The sequence below is a fragment of the Orcinus orca genome, chromosome 2 (genome assembly GCF_937001465.1).
Source record: "Orcinus orca chromosome 2, mOrcOrc1.1, whole genome shotgun sequence".
NCBI lineage: Eukaryota > Metazoa > Chordata > Mammalia > Artiodactyla > Delphinidae > Orcinus > Orcinus orca.
In genome coordinates, this window is record NC_064560.1 from 201,629,671 (window position 1) to 201,650,027 (window position 20,357).

General features: G+C 42.3%; 1 long non-coding RNA gene, 1 pseudogene and 3 gene segments (V, D, J or C); 1 reads left to right on the plus strand and 4 right to left on the minus strand.

Annotated features, from left to right (window-relative positions):
* Positions 1-7,868, plus strand: part of LOC125963632 (uncharacterized) — an 88,433-nt gene extending 80,565 nt beyond the window's left edge. The window contains exon 2 of the long non-coding RNA XR_007475847.1: positions 5,136-7,868. This is a non-coding gene — a long non-coding RNA (uncharacterized LOC125963632). The remainder of the gene's footprint in view (positions 1-5,135) is intronic.
* LOC105748033 (immunoglobulin gamma-1 heavy chain-like) overlaps positions 1-20,357 on the minus strand; it is a 201,023-nt gene that overhangs the window by 110,148 nt on the left and 70,518 nt on the right.
* LOC101277626 (Ig mu chain C region membrane-bound form-like) overlaps positions 1-20,357 on the minus strand; it is a 296,190-nt gene that overhangs the window by 59,588 nt on the left and 216,245 nt on the right.
* LOC101287043 (immunoglobulin heavy variable 4-38-2-like) overlaps positions 1-20,357 on the minus strand; it is a 195,574-nt gene that overhangs the window by 48,787 nt on the left and 126,430 nt on the right.
* On the minus strand, positions 9,778-10,401 carry LOC101277719 (eukaryotic translation initiation factor 3 subunit J-like; annotated as a pseudogene).

Genomic DNA, 20,357 nt, shown 5'->3' on the forward strand with positions numbered 1-20,357 from the left:
TACAAATTGTGAAATTTTTTGTTCTAGTTCTGTGAAAAATGCCATTGGTAATTTGACAGGGATTGCATTGAATCTGTAGACTGCTTTGGGTAGTAGAGTCATTTTCACAATGTTGATTCTTCCAATTCAAGAACATGGTATATCTCTCCATCTGTTTGTATCATCTTTAATTTCTTTCATCAGTGTCTTATAGTTTTCTGCATACAAGTCTTTTGTCTCCTTAGGTATGTTTATTCCTAGACATTTTATTCTTTTTGTTGCAGTGGTAAATGGGAGTGTTTCCTTAATTTCTCTTTCAGATGTTTCATCATTAGTGTATAGAAATGCAAGAGATTTCTGTGCATTAATTTTGTACCCTGCTACTTTACCAAATTCATTGATTAGCTCTAGTAGTTTTCTGGTAGCATCTTTAGGATTCTCTATGTATAGTATCATGTCATCTGCAAACAGTGACAGCTTTAGTTCTTCTTTTCCAATTTGGGTTCCTTTTATTTCTTTTTCTTCTCTGATTCCTGAGGCTAAAACTTCCAAAACTCTGTTGAATAATAGTGGTGAGAGTGGACAACCTTGTCTTGTTCTTGATCTTAGAGGAAATGGTTTCAGTGTTTCACCATTGAGGATGATGTTGGCTGTGGGTGTGTCATATATGGCCTGTATTATGTTGAGGAAAGTTCCCTCTATGCCTACTTTCTGGAGGGTTTTTATTATGAATCGGTGTTGAATTTTGTCGAAAGTTTTCTCTGCATCTATTGAGATGATCATATGGTTTTTCTCCTTCAATTTGTTAATATGTTGTATCACATTGATTGATTTGCATATATTGAAGAATCCTTGCATTCCTGGGATAAACTCCACTTGATCATGGTGTATGATCTTTTCAATGTGCTGTTGGATTCTGTTTGCTAGTATTTTGTTGAGGATTTTTGCATCTATGTTCATCAGTGATATTGGCCTGTAGTTTTCTTTCTTTGTGACATCCTTGTCTGGTTTTGGTATCAGGGTGATGGTGGCCTCGTAGAATGAGTTTGGGAGTGTTCCTCCCTCTGCTATATTTTGGAAGAGTTTGAAAAGGATTGATGTTAGCTCTTCTCTAAACATTTGATAGAATTCGCCTATGAAGCCATCTGGTCCTGGGCTTTTGTTTGTTGGAAGATTTTTAATCACAGTTTCAATTTCAGTGCTTGTGATTGGTCTGTTTATATTTTTTATTTCTTCCTGGTTCAGTCTCGGAAGGTTTTGCTTTTCTAATAATTTGTCCATTTCTTCCAGGTTTTACATTTTATTGACATATAGTTGCTTGTAGTAATCTGTCATGATCCTTTGTATTTCTGCAGTGTCAGTTGTTACTTCTCTTTTTTCAATTCTAATTCTATTGATTTGAGTCTTCTCGCTTTTTTTCTTGGTGAGTCTGGCTAATGGTTTATCAATTTTGTTTATCTTCTCAAAGAACAAGCTTTTAGTTTTACTGATCTTTGCTATTGTTTCCTTCGTTTCTTTTTCATTTATTTCTCCTCTGATCTTTATGATCTCTTTCCTTCTGCTAACTTAGGGGTTTTTTTTGTTCTTCTATCTCTAATTGCTTTAAGTGTAAGGTTAGGTTGTTTATTTGAGATGTTTCTTGAGGTAAGATTGTATTGCTCTAAACTTCACTCTTAGAACTGCTTTTGCTGCATCCCATAGGTTTTGGGTTGTTGTGTTTTCATTGTCATTTGTTCCTACGTATTTTTTGATTTCCTCTTTGATTTCCTCAGTGATCTCTTGCTTATTTAGTAGTGTATTGTTTAGCCTCCATGTATCTGTATTTTTTACAGATGTTTTTTCCTGTAATTGATATCTAGTCTCATAGTGTTCTTGTTGGAAAAGATACTTGATAGGATTTCAATTTTGTTAAATTTACCAAGGCTTGATTTGTGACCCAAGATATGATCTATCCTGGAGAATGTTCCATGAGCACTTGAGAAAAATGTGTATTCTGTTGTTTCTGGATGGAATGTCGTATAAATATCAATTAAGTCCATATTGTTTAATGTATATTTAAAGTTTGTGTTTCCTTATTTATTTTCATTTTAGATGACCTGTCCATTGGTGAAAGTGGGGTGTTAAAGTCCCCTACTATGATTGTGTTACTGTTGATTTCCCCTTTTACGGCTGTTAACACTTAAGTATTGAGGTGCTCCTCTGTTGGGGGCATAAATATTTACAATTGTTATATCTTCTTTTGGACTGATCCCTTGATGATTACGTTATGTTCTTCTTTGTCTCTTGTAATAGTCTTTAATTTAAAGTCTGTTTTGTCTGATATGAGAATTGCTACTCCAGCTTTCTTTTGATTTCCATTTGTATGGAATATCTTCCTCCATCCCCTCACTTTCAGTCTGTATGTGTCCCTAGGTCTGAAGTGGGTTTCTTATAGACAGGATATATACGGGTCTTGTTTTTGTATCCATTCAGCCAGTCTGTGTCTTTTGGTTGGAGCATTTGATCCATTTACATTTAAGGTAGTTATCAATACATATGTTCCTATTACCATTTTCTTCATTGTTTTGGGTTTGTTGTTTTAGGTCTTTTCTTTCTCTTGTGTTTCCTGTGTAGAGGATTGCCTTTACCATTTTTTGTAATGCTGGTTTGGTGGTGCTGAGTTCTCTTAGGTTTTGCTTGTCTGTAAAGGTTTTAATTTCTCCATCAAATCTGAATGAGATCCTTGCTGGGTAGAGTAATCTTGGTTGTAGGTTTTTCCTTTTCATCACTTTAAATATGTCCTGCCACTCCCTTCTGGCTTGCAGAGTTTCTGCTGAAAGATCAGTTATTAACCTTATGGGGATTCGCATGTATGTTATTTGTTGTTTTTCCCTTGCTGCTTTTAATATTTTTTCTTTGTATTTAATTTTTGATAGTTTATTTAATATGTCTTGGCATGTTTCTCCTTGGATTTATCCTGTGTGGGACACTCTGCACTTCCTGGACTTGTTTGACTCTTTCCTTTCCCATATTAGGGAAGTTTTCAACCATAATCTCTTCAAATATTTTCTCAGTCTCTTTCTTTTTCTCTTCTTCTGGGACCCCTATAATTCGAATGTTGGTGTGTTTAATGTTTTCCCAGAGGTCTCTGAGACTGTCCTCAATTCTTTTCATTCTTTTTTCTTTATTCTGCTCTGCAGTAGTTATTTCCACTATTTTGGCTTCCAGCTCACTTATCTGTTCTTCTGCCTCAATTATTCTGCTACTGATTCCTTCTAGAGAATTTTCAATTTCATTTATTGTTTTGTTCATCATTGTTTGTTTGCTCTTTAGTTCTTCTAGGTCCTTATTAAACTTTTCTTGTATTTTCTCCATTCTAGTTCCAAGATTTTGAATCATCTTTACTATCATCACTCTGAATTCTTTTTCAGGTAGACTGCCTATTACCTCTTCATTTGTTAGGTCTGGTGGGGTTTTGCCTTGCTCCTTCATCTAATGTGTGTTTCTCTGTCTTCTCATTTTGCTTAACTTACTGTGTTTGGGGTCTCCTTTTTGCAGGCTACAAGTTTGTAGTTTCCATTGTTTTTTGTGTCTGCCCCAGTGGCTAAGGTTGTTTCAGTGAACTGTGTAGGCTTCCTGGTGGAGGGGACTGGTGCCTGTGTTGTGGTGGATGAGGCTGAATCTTGTCTTTCTGGTGGGCAGGACCACATCCAGTAGTGTGTTTTGGGGTGTCTGTGACCTTATTATAATTTTAGGCAGCCTCTCTGCTAATGGGTGCGGTTGTGTTCCTGTCTTGCTAGTTGTTTCGCATGGGGCATCCAGCACTGCAGCTTGCTGGTCATTGAGTGGAGTTGGGTCTTAGCGTTGAGATGGAGATCTCTGGGAGAGGTTTCTCCATTTGATATTATGTGGAGCCGGAAGGTCTCTGGTGGACCAATGTCCTGAACTCGGCTCTCCCACCTCAGAGGCACAGGCCTGACACTAGGCTGGAGCACCAAGACCCTGTCAGACACACAGCTCAGAAGAACAGGGAGAAAGAAAGAAAGAAAGAAAGAAAAAAATAAAATAGAATAGAATAAAGTTATTAAAATAAAAAATTATTTAAAAAATTAAAGTAATAATAAAAGAAAGAAAGAAAGGAAGAAGAGAGCAACCAAGCCAAAAAACAAGTACACCAATGATAACAAGCACTAAAAACTATACCAAAAAAACGCCCAGAAAACAAACAAGCAAAAATGGACAGACAGAACCCTGGGAAAATGGTAAAAGCAAAGCTATACAGATAAAGTCACACAAAGAAGCATTCAGATACAGACTCACAAAAAGAGAAAAAGGAAAAAAAAATCTATCTATCTATCTATATATATATAAAAAGGAAGAGATCAACCAAATCAATAAACAAATCTACCAATGATAACAAACTCTAAATAGTAAACTAAGATAAACATAAAACCGAAAGGAATTAGATGCAGAAAGCAAACCCCATGTGTACAGTTGCTCCCAAAATCCACCTCCTCAGTTTGGGATGATCCGTTGTCTATTCATGTATTCCACAGATGCAGGTACATCAAGTTGATTGTGGAGCTTTAATCCGCTGCTTCTGAGGCTGCTGGGAGAGATTTCCCTTTCTCTTCTTTGTGCGTACAGCTCCCGGGGCTCAGCTTTGGATTTGGCCCCGCCTCTGCATGTAGGTCACCTGAGGGCGTCTGTTCTTCGCTCAGACAGGACGGGGTTAAAGGAGCCGCTGATTTGGGGGCTCCGGCTCACTCAGGCCGGGGGGAGGGAGGGAGGGGCACGGAGTGAGGGGCAGGCCTGCGGCGGCAGAGGCCGGCGTGACGTTGCACCAGCCTGAGGCGCGCTGTGCATTCTCCCGGGGAAGTTTTCCCTGGATCCCAGGACCCTGGCAGCGGCGGGCTGCACAGGCTCCCGGAAGGGGGGTGTGGATAGTGACCTGTGCTCGCACACAGGCTTCTTGGTGGCGACAGCAGCAGCGTTAGCGTCTCATGCCCGTCTCTGGGGTCCATGCTCTTAGCCGCGGCTCGCGCCCGTCTCTGGGGTCCGCACTTTTAGCCGTGGCTCACGCCGTCTCTGGAGCTCCTTAAGCAGCGCTCTTAATCCCCTCTCCTCGCGCACCAGGAAACAAAGAGAGAAGAAAAAGTCACTTGCCTCTTCGGCAGGTCCAGACATTTTCCCGGACTCCCTCCCGGCTAGCCGTGGCGCACTAACCCCTTCAGGCTGTGTTCACGCCGCCAACCCCAGTCCTCTCCCTGCTCTCAGACCTAAGCCCTAGCCTCAGCTCCCAGCCCCGCCTGCCCCGGCGGGTGAGCAGACAAGCCTCTCGGGCTGGTGAGTGCCGGTCGGCGCAGATCCTCTGGGCGGGAATCTCTACGCTTTGCCCTCTGCACCCCTGTTGCTGCGCTCTCCTCCACGGCTCCGAAGCTTCCCCGCTCCGCCACCCGCAGTCTCCACCCGCGAAGGGGCTTCTAGTGTGTGGAAACCTTTCCTCCTTCACGGCTCCCTCCCACTGGTGCAGGGCCCGTCCCTATTCTTTTGTCTCTGTTTATTCTTTTTCCTTTTGCCCTAACCAGGTACGTGGGAAGTTTCTTGCCTTTTGGGAGGTCTTCTGCCAGCGTTCTGTAGGTGTTCTGTAGGAGTTGTTCCACGTGTAGATGTATTTCTGGTGTATCTGTGGGGAGGAAGGTGATCTCCGTGTCTTACTCCTCTGCCGTCTTGAAGGTCTCTCCCTTCTGTTTAGTTTTAATTCAAAGTGCAGAATAAGTATCCAAGAGTCCATACAGATATCAATAAATGATTGAAGGAATAAAGCATGTGGAGGAGAAGAGACCAATCTCCCCCAGAGAAGAATCCCACATAATTCCATGTTCCCCATTCTTCCATTTCAAGGTTAAGGAGTGTCGACCCTGCCCTTTGAGGGTGGCCTGCACTCAGAAACTTAGGAGAACTTCTGGGTGTCCTTAAATTTGTCAACAAGTTTTTAGACATAAGACCAAAAGCACAATCCATGGGAAAGAATTGATACATTAGAAAGCATCACAATGAAAAACATTTGTTCTCTGAAAGCCCCTGTTAAGGGAATCTAATGGCAAGCCACAGACTGGAAAAATATATTTTCAAATAACATATTTGGTAAGAACTTGTGCTGTGAATGCATACACTCATAAATGAACCAAAGAAAGTAAGCAAGCCAATTAAAAGTGGACCGAATTTCTGAACTCACCAAGAAAGATGGACAGATGGCAAATAAGCACTTGGAAAGGTGCGCCATGTCACATGTCATCAGGGACCGCAAGCTGCAACAACTGTGAGGTACCACTGCATGCTGAGAGGCTGGAACACAGAACATGGACGCACCAGGCTCTGGTGAGGACCTGGGCCACAGGAGCGCTCGCTCATGGCTGGGGGTGTAATGTGGCTAAAGCACCTGCAACACGTGTTAGCGCTTCTCCATGGAGATAAACCTGGACTGCCCATGGGGTGGAGCAGTTTGCTCTCAGCTAGGTCCCCAAGTCACTTAAAGACTCAGGTCCACACAACAGCCTCCTGGGAAGGCTCATACCTGCGTTATTCACTCAAGCTTCTCTGTAGTCCCTAAATTTTGCTTACAGGGTGTTTATTGTATGGAACATCCCTCCTATACCAGTAAACACATGTTTCTAACCCCGTTTTCTCTGGAAGGCTTTAATCCAATCATCCCTGTGTTTCCTCAGTCCCAGCACAGCTGCCCTGTCCCTCAGGCTTCTGAAACACTCAGGATACAGGTTATCACATTGTATGTTTGCATAGTAAGACATGGCTGTGTCCTCAGATCTCAGACTGCTCAGCTCCATGTCGGCTGTACTGGTGGAAGTGTCCACAGTCAAGGCTTCTCTGCCCTTCAACTATAGTGCATAGCCTGTGTCACCATCATTAGGGGAGATTTGTCCATCCACTCAAGCCCTTGTTGAGGGGCATGTGGCACCCAGATCATAGCGTAGCTGGTGAAGGCATATCCAGAAACCTTGCAGGAGACCTTCCCTGATACCCCAGGTCCTCAGCTCAGCCCCAGACTGCACCAGCTGGACCTGGGAGTGGACAGCTGTGGACAAGAGACAGAAGTAGGTGGAACGTCCCTTCACTGATCCTAGATCCCTCCTCAACCCAGAGACCAGGGAGCCCCTTACCTGTAGCCACTGTGACCAGGAAGAGGACTCTCCAGCCCCAGTCCATGGTGAGGGCTGTGCTCTTGGGGTTCTTGTGGAGGAAGGGGTGTGGTTGTTAGATGATGTTCTCAGGGCTCGGAACATCCATATTTAACCTAGGACACACCAGCTCATTTGCATATTCATGAAGCTGAAAATTTCGTATTTAATACATGGACCATCTTACAAGAAGCAGACTGATGACCCCTAAACCATGCTTAGTGGGAGGCTGAGAGTCCACATCCTCACCCTCGTTTGAGGACATGCATCCCCTGCCATGTTCCTAAACACTGTACAGGCAGAGCTCCTCCCACTGAGGGACCCGCCCACTTAGGACAAGGTCCTCATTGTGAACCAGCCTTTGAATGGCACAGACGCCTGAACCTGTTCTGGGCTTTCATGTCTGAATATCCTATTTCTGGAATCAGTGTGTCCCCAAAATCTGCAACCACTGGGTAAACAGGCAAACAAACATACACACACATACATACATACATATTTTGAAGCCCTGCTTCTCATTGTCTTATTGAGTTAGGTAAGTGTTTTCAATAGGATCCAATATTAAACACTTCAGCAGTCCTTGTCCTACTAATTATTGTTTTCTTCCCCCAGTTTCAAAGGAATTTAATATTATTTACATAGCTAAGGAACAGATGATACATTTCCATTTATTAGAAACTGACCTGTATAATAAAATAGATTTTAAATTCAGTGTATGTCATTATAACTGCTAAGGAAATCTTAGCCCTTGTCTGCCTTAAAACAATCTTTATTGGCTGTAATTATTGCTGTGTAGTCACTGCTTTCGGTTAATTCCTCAAATCATTTAGATGGTCCTGTCTTCCACTTAGCGGTCTACAGAGCTTTGACTGAGGCTCCCACTTCCTGTGTAAGAGAAATTTAAAACATTTTTTGCTCTGTCCCTACTTTTTATTCTGTGGCAGTTTCAAAATAAGACTCCAGCCACAGATTTGGTTAAATTGCTTAAAAGAAAATATATAACAGAGAAGATCACCCAATCTCTGCTTACAGCCACAACCTGAGTTATAAGCTCAATTACTCCAAATAAATAGTTCTTCTAGGTACTTAATTAGGCCTTAGTACCTACACAACCAAGCAATTTCCCCAAATAAACAAGAAGAGGAAGGCAGCTCCATGCCGTCGTTGCTCTCGGGAGACACTATTAAGGGCCTCGCAAAGCATTTTTGTTTTAAAACTGCGTCTACTCATCAAGCACTGATTAAGCTTTATAAATATACAGAGAACTCTAGTCCCAAAAGCTTTGTTCTATACTCTCCAAAAATATCTCTTAGGAGGTAACACAAAATTTAAGTCCTCACAATAGTGATTTTATTAAACTAGTTGCTTTATAAAACATTGCAGGGCTTCCCTGGTGGCGCGGTGGTTGAGAGTCCGCCTGCCGATTCAGGGGACACGGGTTCGTGTCCCGGGCCGGGAAGATCCCACATGCCGCGGAGCGGCTGGGCCCGTGAGCCATGGCCGCTGAGCCTGTGCGTCCGGAGCCTGTGCTCCGCAACGGGAGAGGCCACGACAGTGAGAGGCCCGCATACCAATAGGGAGGGTGGGAGGGAGGGAGACGCAAGAGGGAAGAGATATGGGAACATATGTATATGTATAACTGATTCACTTTGTTATAAAGCAGAAACTAACACACCATTGTAAACCAATTATGTTAAAAACAAAACAAAACAAAAAAACATTGCGGATGTCATAATTGTTAACATAACAATTTACCAAACTGTAGTTAAGTGGCGCAGTTTGCTGAACACGTTTTATAAAGGAAAGGAAATGCCAAAACCCTATTAAAGCTTATCCACTGCAGCCTCGGAGAACAAAGGAGATTTGTTTCTCAGACACTGAAATCAGGCAAACAAAGCAGGTGAGGAGCTTCCCTCCCCCATCTGAAGCACTCCATCAGTAGAACAGTCTGATAAATAGAAACTAGACAGTCTATGCATCCAAGAGATTCCACAACTTGGTAATGCAATAATGGAGAGGTTTATCTTCTTCAGCTTCAAGGTTGGAGGGTTTTGGTCATTTAATTTTTAAGTATCAAACTCGTGCTTTTCAGCCGCAGTATCTTCACTCTGAGATAAGCAGTCTTCTTCACAATGTATTTTTAATATTCTCACGCTCAATTTTAAGACAAAGCAATTTTAATACTAGGTGCACACCCCATGCCCTTGCAGCAGACTGCTTTTCTTGACAAGTTATGAAGTAGTTCAAGGAGGTATGGTTAAGGCTGTATTACTGAATGGTGCTGGTAAATACTACACAATTTTTTGTCATGTTGCAACTTTTGTTTCCAATTTAGTGACTGCTGCTATGGAATCAGATAGCAGCAACAACATTATTAGGTCTGTGTTTTTAAACTATGATTTAGTAGCAATGGAGGTTCCCAATTTTAACCCCTTGGCAGCAAGTTCCAAGTTCCCTCATTTGCACGTTAGCACCTAAGTGTCAAGGGGTTAAATAACCAGCACAAAAGATACCGCACTTCTGATTGTAGCATTTGGCAGAACTGAAAGGAAAGGAAGTTGTGCTACGTGTTGAAGGGATTGTGGGCAAGTGAAAGAAGACACCAGGAGAAGATAAAATGTCACATGAAGTCTTCATAGTCTTGTACATAACCTCCATCATAACCACCATGATCTGCCAGACCGTCTTTCATGGTAGCCTTTAATCCCCCTCTGGGCACCACGCCTTTCTTCTGCTTTTTGGCTTTGCTTTTCTTGCTTCTGTTTTCCACTGCAAAGTACAGTCAATGAATTGGTAATCTTTTTCAAGTCATCAATTTCCAATGAAATACACACATCTCAAACTAAGGCTTCCAAAAAACTGGCATAATATAGTGATTTTTCATATTGTGCAATTTTATCTTTTAGTAACGTTCCAAACTCTGTGAAGGCATCTCTTGAAGATGGGTTCATAGCATCTATTCCATAAACTGTATTATTAACACCAAAAGTTTCTTTCGCTACTTCGAGGTCTGACTCTTCCTGAATTTCTTTAGCCGCAGTTTATCTGCTAATTGCTCTGGTGTTAGCACTCTAGGTTCTCCAGGTTCTTCTAACTTGACGTCCTCGTCCTCGTCCTCGCCTTCCGAGTGGTCCCCGCCGGCGGTGCCGCCGCCCCCCACCTTCCGCACCGGGTCTTCCACGGAGAACGTGGCCGCGTCCCAGGAGTCGGAGTCCCCCGCCGCCGCCGCCGCCGCCGCCGCCATCTCAAGCCGGGTGTGAGCCTAATTATTGTTTTAATTGAAAAGAGGAGACTCAGCCTCTGAGAGCAAACCCCTCCCCCGTCCCCTCTGCGCCCGCGCCTGGGCTGCAACCCTGTGCTGGGTGGTCCTGAGCGCCTCCTGCAGCCCAGCGCATACCCTGCAGGGGAGGATCCTGCCTGGGCTCACAGGGCAGTTACCTTCCAGCGTCTCTAGTCCAGTATTAAATGGCTGTTTTCTGCCTTCAGAATATTCTTTTAGAGACAACATATTATTTTTAATCATCTCTAGAAATAGCCTCAATAAATCCACATACTCCGTAGGGAGACCCCAAACAAGCATTTTATGAAAACACCAGGGAGCCCCTTCCCTGGATCTGTGGATGCACTGATGCAGTTGACACTTATAGTGAGTCCAGACACTCTCAAGGACTTTGGGGGCCTCTCATCTCCTGGAGGCTCCTATGGTCTAATATTATGTCAGAGAATAGCTGAGCATAGAAATCATGGGGCTCAATGCCCACTCACCCTCTACTATTCCCATAACACACACACACACACACACACACACACAGCCTGATGTTGGCAGCAATGATCCCAAATTTGTCTTTCTTCCCTGAATCTAGCACAGGGGCTGTGCCCCTCCCACTGGCACTAAGCCTAGGTGTGTGACTTGACTTGACAAACAGAACAAATGCAAGTAGACAAAGAAAGGTGCACACACATTGGGCTTGCCTGTTTCTGCAGCACCTGGAACCCTGCAGGGGCCCCATAAGAAGGGACCAGGCTTTGCCCCACATTGTCAGAAACCAGTGCAATCACCCCCTGGACAACTCAAAGCAGTGCAGCTGGGGGTCCCCTAGTGACCGCACCTGTGGAGGGGAGACCCCTGAGAGGTCGAAAGAGGAGAAGGCAGAGCCCCTGTCACCCAGCTCAGGTGATGCTCCTCTGTGGGGTGACCTGCATGAGGAGGCAGCGCTGGGCAGGTGAGCTAGGTCGGCTGTGTGAGTTGTAGCCTGGCAGGGCACCTCTTCACCAGGACGGCCACAGGTGCCTCCATCCTTGGGCTTCATCCTGCTGGTCACCTCCCCTCCTGACCACCTGCCCCGAGGACCTCAGGACCTGGCATCTGATGGGGAGACAGGCTCACTACTTAGTCAACCACGTCCACTCCACCAAGTCCCTGTGACAAACCTGCTTCCCTTTCTGGTTCTGAGTCTCTGGTGAAGTCTTCATAGGTATTCCTGAACATATCAAATACCCAAGAGCAGGACAGAGGTTTTGGCCATGACCATCAGGGCACAAGAGAGAATGGAATCTGAGGTCCAGGAGTGAGGCGCTCTGAGCCTGGTCTCCAGCTGCAGGTACCGAAGCCCCAGTGCTCTGGTGTCCTGGATGTGGTCTCGGTGCATCACTAGTTCCCCTCCCCAGAGAGAGTCTGCACATCGTGCATCTTTCGGTGTTAATCCACTGCCAGGACACTGAGGTGGGGGTCATGTGTGAGGAGGGGGCTTTCTACATTGTTAAGGCTTAATACCTGTGGTTCAGTGGAACTGGGTCTGGGCTGCCACCTCCATAAGGGTCTCCAGTGTTATGGCTCATCCCCTGCCCCTACTCCCTCCCAGGCTGCAGTGTCCCCTGTCTATTCCTTTTTAATCTCTTAACCTGATAGCTGTGCCCCCTCCCTGGGTCTGGAGAGGACAAGAATTCCTACTCACCTCCTAGGAGAAGCTTGTGGAATAGTTCTTCCTCTGGAGGGTCTGCCTGATGGAAGTTCTGGGTATGTTTCCATATTTCTCAGTTGTTAGTCTTTGCTTCCCTCTATCAGATGTCATGAAGGGATAAATATGGACCCTTACTGTGAGCACTTGGATGTTTCTGGGGTTAAATCCCACAAATTATGGAGTGTGGACCCCAGAAATTCTCATCCTCACACTGGTCCACCCTGGTCCTGCAGACTTGCATAATTATTCAACAATAGGTGCTCCCCCAGCAGCTTCTCTTCCAGGTGGGCAGATCTCACCGGGATTCTAGACGTGCCCACCTCTCTAGTTTTGGGGTGGGGGTTTCCCCTGCAATGTCAGGACTCTGTTAGGTTCAGGGAGATTATTCGTGTTCAGTTTATTCAGAATTTTCTTGCTTTAAGGACGGAAATGACCATTTCCAAACGTGTTACCTGTTGATGCAGAAACCAGAAGTACCAGAGGTCATCTTTGACCTGTTAGTAAAAGGAGGAATCTAGTGTCACTAAGTGTGAGAGGATCCTGGACAGACATAACTGAACATAGGAAGACAGGGATGAAGGACACAGCAAGACTCTTACATAAAAGTCTCAGATTCCAAACCTCTCACCAAAAGGCTGGAATTCAAAAAGTACAATAGGTGAGCTGGGTCATGTCCCTGGTGACAAAGTTCTACTCAGAAGGCAGGAGAGAGTGTCTCATGGGGCACCCCTGGTTCCCGAGGAGCTAATTTAGGGGAGGAGTCATCCCCCTACCCCCAGTCCCTTTCCATGTCTGCATGTGGCCTTGGGAATGCTGTCACCACCTCCATACGGGGTGTGGGTCAACTGGGGGTGAAGCTGACATGTGCGTATTCCGTGTGGAAGATTGTTCAAACCCCCTCTCTGGGTACATGAACTGTTGAATCTCCCAAGCCTGGAAACACTCACATCTGGGCTCTTGTTTCATTAGTTTGTGATTTTCCTCATTGTTTACTCAGTTCAATCTGTCTTCCTACAGTATCTGCTGAAATAGCCTCACATAATTATCTAAAGCCATTAAGATAAAAAGTGATTTGAAAATCACTAAGTTCCACTGAGCTCAAAGTTAGCGTTTGTTGCATTAGACAGTCATGAGACATGGCTGACCACCAAGATGGTGCTCACAATGGTTTCATCTTCAGCAGGGAAAATTCTGTACATTCCTTAGATGTGTTAGGCTCTCTCACTGATAACCTTGACCTGGTGTAATGTTTTCATGGACCATACCTCAAAATTAAAACTGAGATTATTAACCAGGAATTAGTATTACTAGCAAAGTCTTTGCTTTAGAAGATATTCCTGTATCTGATGTAAAATCCACCCAAATGATAGATGTTACTGCAGTTACTAGAGCTTGTCAATTGGCGAAGACCAGAGAATAAACACATAGGTTTGGGGAGTAGCACAAGGTATTGGATTGTTTTGAAAACAAAGCAGGGTGTCGTCTCACATCTGCTGGAAACATCATCAGATGAACAACAAGGTAAGGAACTTTTAGACAGGCCTACACCCTAGAGACTTGGCATATAAAGGGGAAGGCAGTGCAAAATTAGATACTATGAAAGCTGTAGATAATCCTGTAGCAGATCATTTACCCAAGAGTAGCCTTAATCTTGTTCTCACTTTTCTAGACCCTGAAAAATAAATCTCTGGGAATTCCCTGGTGGTTCAGTGGTTAGGACCCTGCGCTCTCACTGCCGAGGGCCCGGGTTTGATTCCTGGTTGGGGAACTAAGATCCCACAAGCCATGCAGTGTGGCAAAAAAAAAAAAAAAAAAAAAAAAATTCTGGAGGCATCCAAGAAAGTCATAAGATATACAGTCTTAAATAAGAAATTTATTTTACGTAAAAAATAATAGAAAAATTCGAGTTAGCAACTTCATTCAGGTAATCTGCAATCTCACATTTTGTGACATCGGACATTTTCAAATAAATATAAGTTAAACTTCTCTGTTAATCTTCTCTACATGGTACTGATAGGCATAGAGTAGGGTACTTGAACAATTAGTTTAGAAATCTCACGAGGGGATTAAAGACAGAAAGGGAATTATAGGAGTTTGGGAGATGTCTGTAAGCTAATGACCACTCAAGAAAAGAATCCAGTAACCAAGCAACAATCTGCTCTACCTAGAAGGAAGACCAGGCGCATCCAAGTGCCAGACACACTCAAGCCACAAATCCTGATAGTTAAAGCACAATAGACGTGTGGTCGGAATCTTGTTACATGAAGGCAGGGAGTTAATAATCCTTGAAGAGTCGCATGTCTGCATGTAGCCAGGACAGAAATATAAGTGAGAGGGGACATTATACAGAAACCTGAGACGAATTACCATATTTAGTATATGTTGCCGCCCTTCTGCTAATATACATATGATTTAAATAGTGTCATGACCTTCCGGGTTAAACCATACAGGGTTAAAGGAGGAATTGGTGATGTAAGACTTGATGTCTACCCAACAATGACAAAGAAGGTTTTCTTCACCCCTCCCACTTTTTCATTGATTATAAAAATGTGGCCCTCGGGCTTCCCTGGTGGCGCAGTGGTTGAGAGTCCGCCTGCTGATGCAGAGGACAAGGGTTCGTGCCCCGGTCCGGGAAGATCCCACATGCCGCGGAGCGGCTGGGCCTGTGAGCCATGGCTGCTGAACCTGCGCGTCTGGAGCCTGTGCTCCCCAATGGGAGAGGCCACAACAGTGAGTGGCCCGCGTACCGCAAAAAAAAAAAAAAAAAAATGTGGCCCTCTTTGTTCTCTGGGCTTGGCTGCCCACTTGTGTCTCTCACAAGCATCCTATGCTAATTAACTCAGACTTTGCCTATAGCTTTGCCTCTGGCTGGATCCTTTCTGAGATGGGACAATAGAACCCGATCTCCAGAGTCCGGACACCAGGTTAGCTGTTTCAATCAGATGACAGTGGGTTCCAGTCTCCTCTTGAGTCAGAGGTGGTGGGTACCTGCCCCATCTGAAGGAGTGTGAATTCAGTACAGACAAACTGGTGACCATCTTAAATCAACACATGTGGAAACTAAAAACAAACAAATAAACAAAAAACCCCACAAAAATCATAAAAAATACAACTAAGGTAATTTCTCAGTTCTGTGTAAGCAGCCAACAACGAAATCCTGTGGAACTGTAAAGGAGGCACACAGAGACAATCCTCTAGAGCCCTTTGAACACACTGAGATGGATTTAACTCAGCCTCCAGAGTCTGGAATTTGAATATATTTTATTTATTTTATGTCTAATTTCTGGCTTTCTTGAAGTAATTCCTTGCCAGAAGGCTACAGCCCTTAGAGTTCATAGAATGATTCTTGAATTTGTGTTCCACTTGTGGTGTAGCAACATTCATACCGAGTGACTGAGGTGCTCACCTTACAGGAATCTTTATAAAACAACCCTGTAAGGTGTCACTATGACTCAGTACTACACAGTCATCACCATCCACAGTCTTCTGGAAAGGTTGAAAAAGTAGCTCCCTAAATTAAAATTATCCAAAATTTCCAAAACTTGGCCAAAGGTCCCCCCCTTAGCACTAGTGACATCATTATCAACTACCTCAAAGAAAAATCAATTTTCGCCCTGTGAGGTGGTAACTGGAAGGACCACGCATTTAGAGACATGTCCCTGCAATACCATCCCTGCCCTATTGCAGCCAGACACACAAGATAATGGAAAGGATTCATGTATAACATCCACTCCTGGCACCAAGACAAAGGCTGCCTGCTCACTACATCTAATCAATAGCCTTCCAGGGTACTCAACCAGTTAATTTTATCTATTGAAAGAGACATCAGAGAAAAACTGCCCTTGAACCTCATTGAGGGACCATATCAGGTACTTTTAACAACAAACACAGCTGTGAACCTCCTGAGTGTGGACATTTGGGTATTTGTTTCACAGCTGTCTTAGTCCATTTGGCACCACAAACAAAGTACCATAGACTGGGTGGGTTATAACCATAGACATTTATTTCTCATATTTCTGTAGTCTGAGAAGTCCAAGATCAGGGTCTGGAAGACATGATTCCTGGAGAGAAACTGCTACCTAGATGGCTGACTGTTCCCTGATGCCTCACCTGGTGCCATGGGACAGGGGGCTTCCCTGTCCTCTTTACAAGGCACTGGTCCCACTCAGAAGGTCTCCACCCTCCCGACCTAAGCCCTTCCCCAAGGGCACTTCTCCCAATACCATCATGTTGGGCATTGGGTTTCAGCATGTGTATTTTTGGGGAAAAAAACACTGAACTGATCACAGTAACTAAGGAATCAATTCATAATTCCACACAATTGGAAGGCTCCCCAGGTGAGCCCCCATCCATTCTCATGGATGTTGTAGAAGCTCTGATCTTTGCTAGAAAACTGCTGATGTAAGACCTTCAGAACCAGCTGATGACCTTAGAGAGTGGACAGTTTCCACCCAAAATGTTTGACTAAGAGCTCAAAATCTCTTATGACTTTATTGTTGTTGTTATTATTACTATTATTATGTACTTACATATATTTATCATTATATTTTTCTAAGGACTCAGATGGTTATATATCCATAATGGCAACTTAGTTTTTTATTTCACTTTTGAATAGCTGCTAATCGGAATTAGTGATTACACTATTTTTTGTTTAATTTTTATTGGAATATAGTTGATTTACAATGTTATATTAGTTTCACGTGTACAACCAAGTGAATCAGTTATACATATATATACATACACTCTTTTCTTTCTTTCTTTTTTTTTTTTTTTGATTCTTTTCCCATATAGGCCATTACAGACTATTGAGTAGAGTTCCCTGTGCTATACATCAGGTTCATATTAGTTATCTATTTTATATATAGTAGTGTGTATATGTCAATCCCAATCTCACAATTTATCCCTCCCCCACTTAATCCCTGGTAACCATAAATTTGTTTCTACTTCCATGATTCTACTTTGGTTTTGTAAATAAATTCATATGTACCCTGTTTTGTTTTGTTTTGTTCTTTTTAGATTCCACGTATAAGTGATTTCATGTGATACTTGGCTTTCTCTGTCTGACTTACTTCACTTAGTATGACAATCTCTATGTCCACCCATGTTGCTGCAAATGGCATTATTTTGTTCCTTTATATGGCTGAGCAATATTCCATTGTATATATGTACCGCATCTTCTTTATCCATTCTTCTGTTGATGGACATTTAGGTGGCTTCCATGTCCTGGCTATTGTAAATAGTGCTGCAATGAATATTGGGGAGCATGTATCTTTCTGAGTTATGGTTTTCTCTCAGTATATGCCCAGGACTGGGATTGTTGGGTCATATGGTAATTCTATTTTTCCTTCTTTAAGGAACCTCCATCCTGTTCTCCTTAGTCACTGTATCAATTTACATTCCCACCAAGAGTGTAGGAGGGTTCCCTTTTCTCCACACCCTCTCCAGCCTTTATTGTTTGTAGATTTGCGAAGACAGCCATTCTGACCTTTGTGAGGTGATACCTCATTGTAGATTTGATCTGCATTTCTCTAATAATTAGTGATGTTGAGCATTTTTTTCATGTGACTTTTGGTCATTTGTATGTCTTTTTTAGATAAAAGTTTACGTAGATCTTCCACCCATTATTTATTTAGGTCGTTTGCATTTTTTTTTTTTTTTGAATATTGAGGTGCACAAGCCTGTTTGAATATTTTGGAGATGAATTCCTTGTCGGGTGCTTCATTTGCAAATATTTTCTCAACCCATTCTGTGGGTTGTCTTTTCGTTTCTTTCATGGTTTCCTTTGCTCTGCAAAGTCTTTTAAGTTTAAAGAGGTCTCATTTGCTTATTTTTGTTTAATTTTCATTACTCTAGGATGTGGATCAAAAAATATCTTGCTGTGATTTATGTCAAAGTGTGTTCTGCCTATGTTTTCCTCTAAGAGTTTGATAGTATCTGGCCTGACATTTAGGTCTTTGATCCATTTTGAGTTTATTATTGTATACAGTGTTAGGGAGTGTTCCACTTTCATTCTTTTGCCTGTAGCTGTCCAATTTTCCCAACACCACTTATTGAAGAGACTGTCTTTTCTCCACTGTATATTCTTGTCTACTTTGTCATAGATTAGGTGTCCATAGGTGCGAGGGTTTATCTCTGGGCTTTCTATCCTGTTCCATTTATCTATATTTCTGTTTTTGTGCTCAGTACCATACTGTTTTGATGATTGTAGCTTTGTAGTATAGTCTGAAGTCAGGAAGCTAATTCTTCTGGCTCCATTTTTGTTTCTAAAGATCGCTTTGGCTATTCAGAGTCTTTTGTGTTTCCATACCAATTGTAAAATGTTTTGTTCTAATTTTTGAAAAATGCCCTCAGTAATTTACTAGAGATTACATTAAATCTGTAGATTGCTTGGGGTAGTATAGTCATTTTGACAATATTGATTCTTCCAGTCCAAGAACATGGTATATCTCTCCGTCTGTTTGTGTCGTCTTTGATTTCTTTCATCAGTTTATAGCAATACAATCTTACCTCAAGAAACAAGAGAAATCTCAAGTAAACAACCTAACTTTGCACTTAATGCAATTAAAGAAAAAAGAACAAAGAAAACCAAAGTAAGTAGAAGGAAAGAAATAATAAATATCAGAGCAGAAATATGTGCAATACAGATGAAGAAAACAATAGCATAGATCAGTGAAACCAAAAGTTGGTTCTTTGAGGAAATAAACAAAATTGATAAATATTTAGCCAGACTCATCAAGAAAAAAAGGGAGAGGACACAAATCAATAAAATTAGAAATGAGACAGGAGAAATCACAACAGACAGCACAGAAACAAAAAGGACTATAAGAGACTACTACAACCAACTATATGCTAATAAACTTGACGACCATGAAGAAATGGACAAATTCTTGGAAAGGTACAATTTTCCAAGACTGACCTGAAAAATTAGAAAATATAAACAGACCTAACACAAGTAATGAAACTGTAATTAAAAATCTTCCAACAAACAAAATTCCAGGACAAGATGGCTGCACAGGCAAACTCTATCAAACATTTTGAGAAGAGCTAACACCTATCCTTCTCAAACTCTTCCAAAATATAGCAGAGGGAGGAACACTTCCAAATTGGTTCTGCAAGGCCACCATCACCCTGATACCAAAACCATACAAAAATATCACAAAAAAAGAAAATTACAGATGAATATCAGTGATGAACATAGATGCAAAAATCCTCAACAGAATACTAGCAAACAGAATCCATCAACACATTAAAAGAATCATACACCATGATCAAGTGGGGTTTGTCACAGGAATGCAAGTATTCTTCAATATACGCAAATCAATCAATGTGATGCACCATATTAACAAATTAAGGAATAAAAACCATATGATCATCTCAATCAATGCAGAGAAAGCTTTTGACAAAATTCAACACATATTTTATTTATTTATTTATTTATTAAACACATTTATTGGAATATAATGCTTTACAGTGGTGTGTTAGTTTCTGCTTTATAACAAAGTGAATCAGTTATACATATACATATGTCCCCATATCTCTTCCCTCTTGTGTCTCCTTCCCTCCCACCCTCCCTATCTCACCCCTCTAGGTGGTCACAAAGCACTGAGCTGATCTCCCTGTGCTATGTGGCTGCTTCCCACTAGCTATCTATTTTACGTTTGGTAGTGTATATATGTCCATGCCAGCCTCTTACTTTGTCCTAGCTTACCCTTCCCCCTCCCCGTATCCTCAAGTCATTCTCTGGTAGGTCTGTGTCTTTATTCCCGTCTTGCCCCTAGGTTCTTCATGACCATTTTTTTTTTTAGATTCCATGTATATGTCAACATGCATTTATGATAAAAACACTCCAGAAAATGGGCAATTTACCTCAACATAATAAAGGCCATATATGACAAACCCACAGCAAACATCATTCTCAATGGTGAAAAACTGAAAGCATTTCCACTAAGATCAGGAAAAAGATAAGAATGACCACTCTCACCACTCTTATTCAACACAGTTTTGGAGGTCCTAGCCATGGCAATCAGAGAAGAAAAAGAAATTAAAAAAAATCCAAATTGGAAAAGAAGTAAAACTGTCACTGTTTTCAGATGACAGGATACTATACATAGAAAATCCTAAAGGTGCTACCAGAAAACTACTAGAACTCTCAATGAATTTGGTAAAGTTGCAGGATACTAAATTAATACACAGAAATCTGTTGCATTTCTACCCATTAAAAACAAAGATCAGAAAGGGA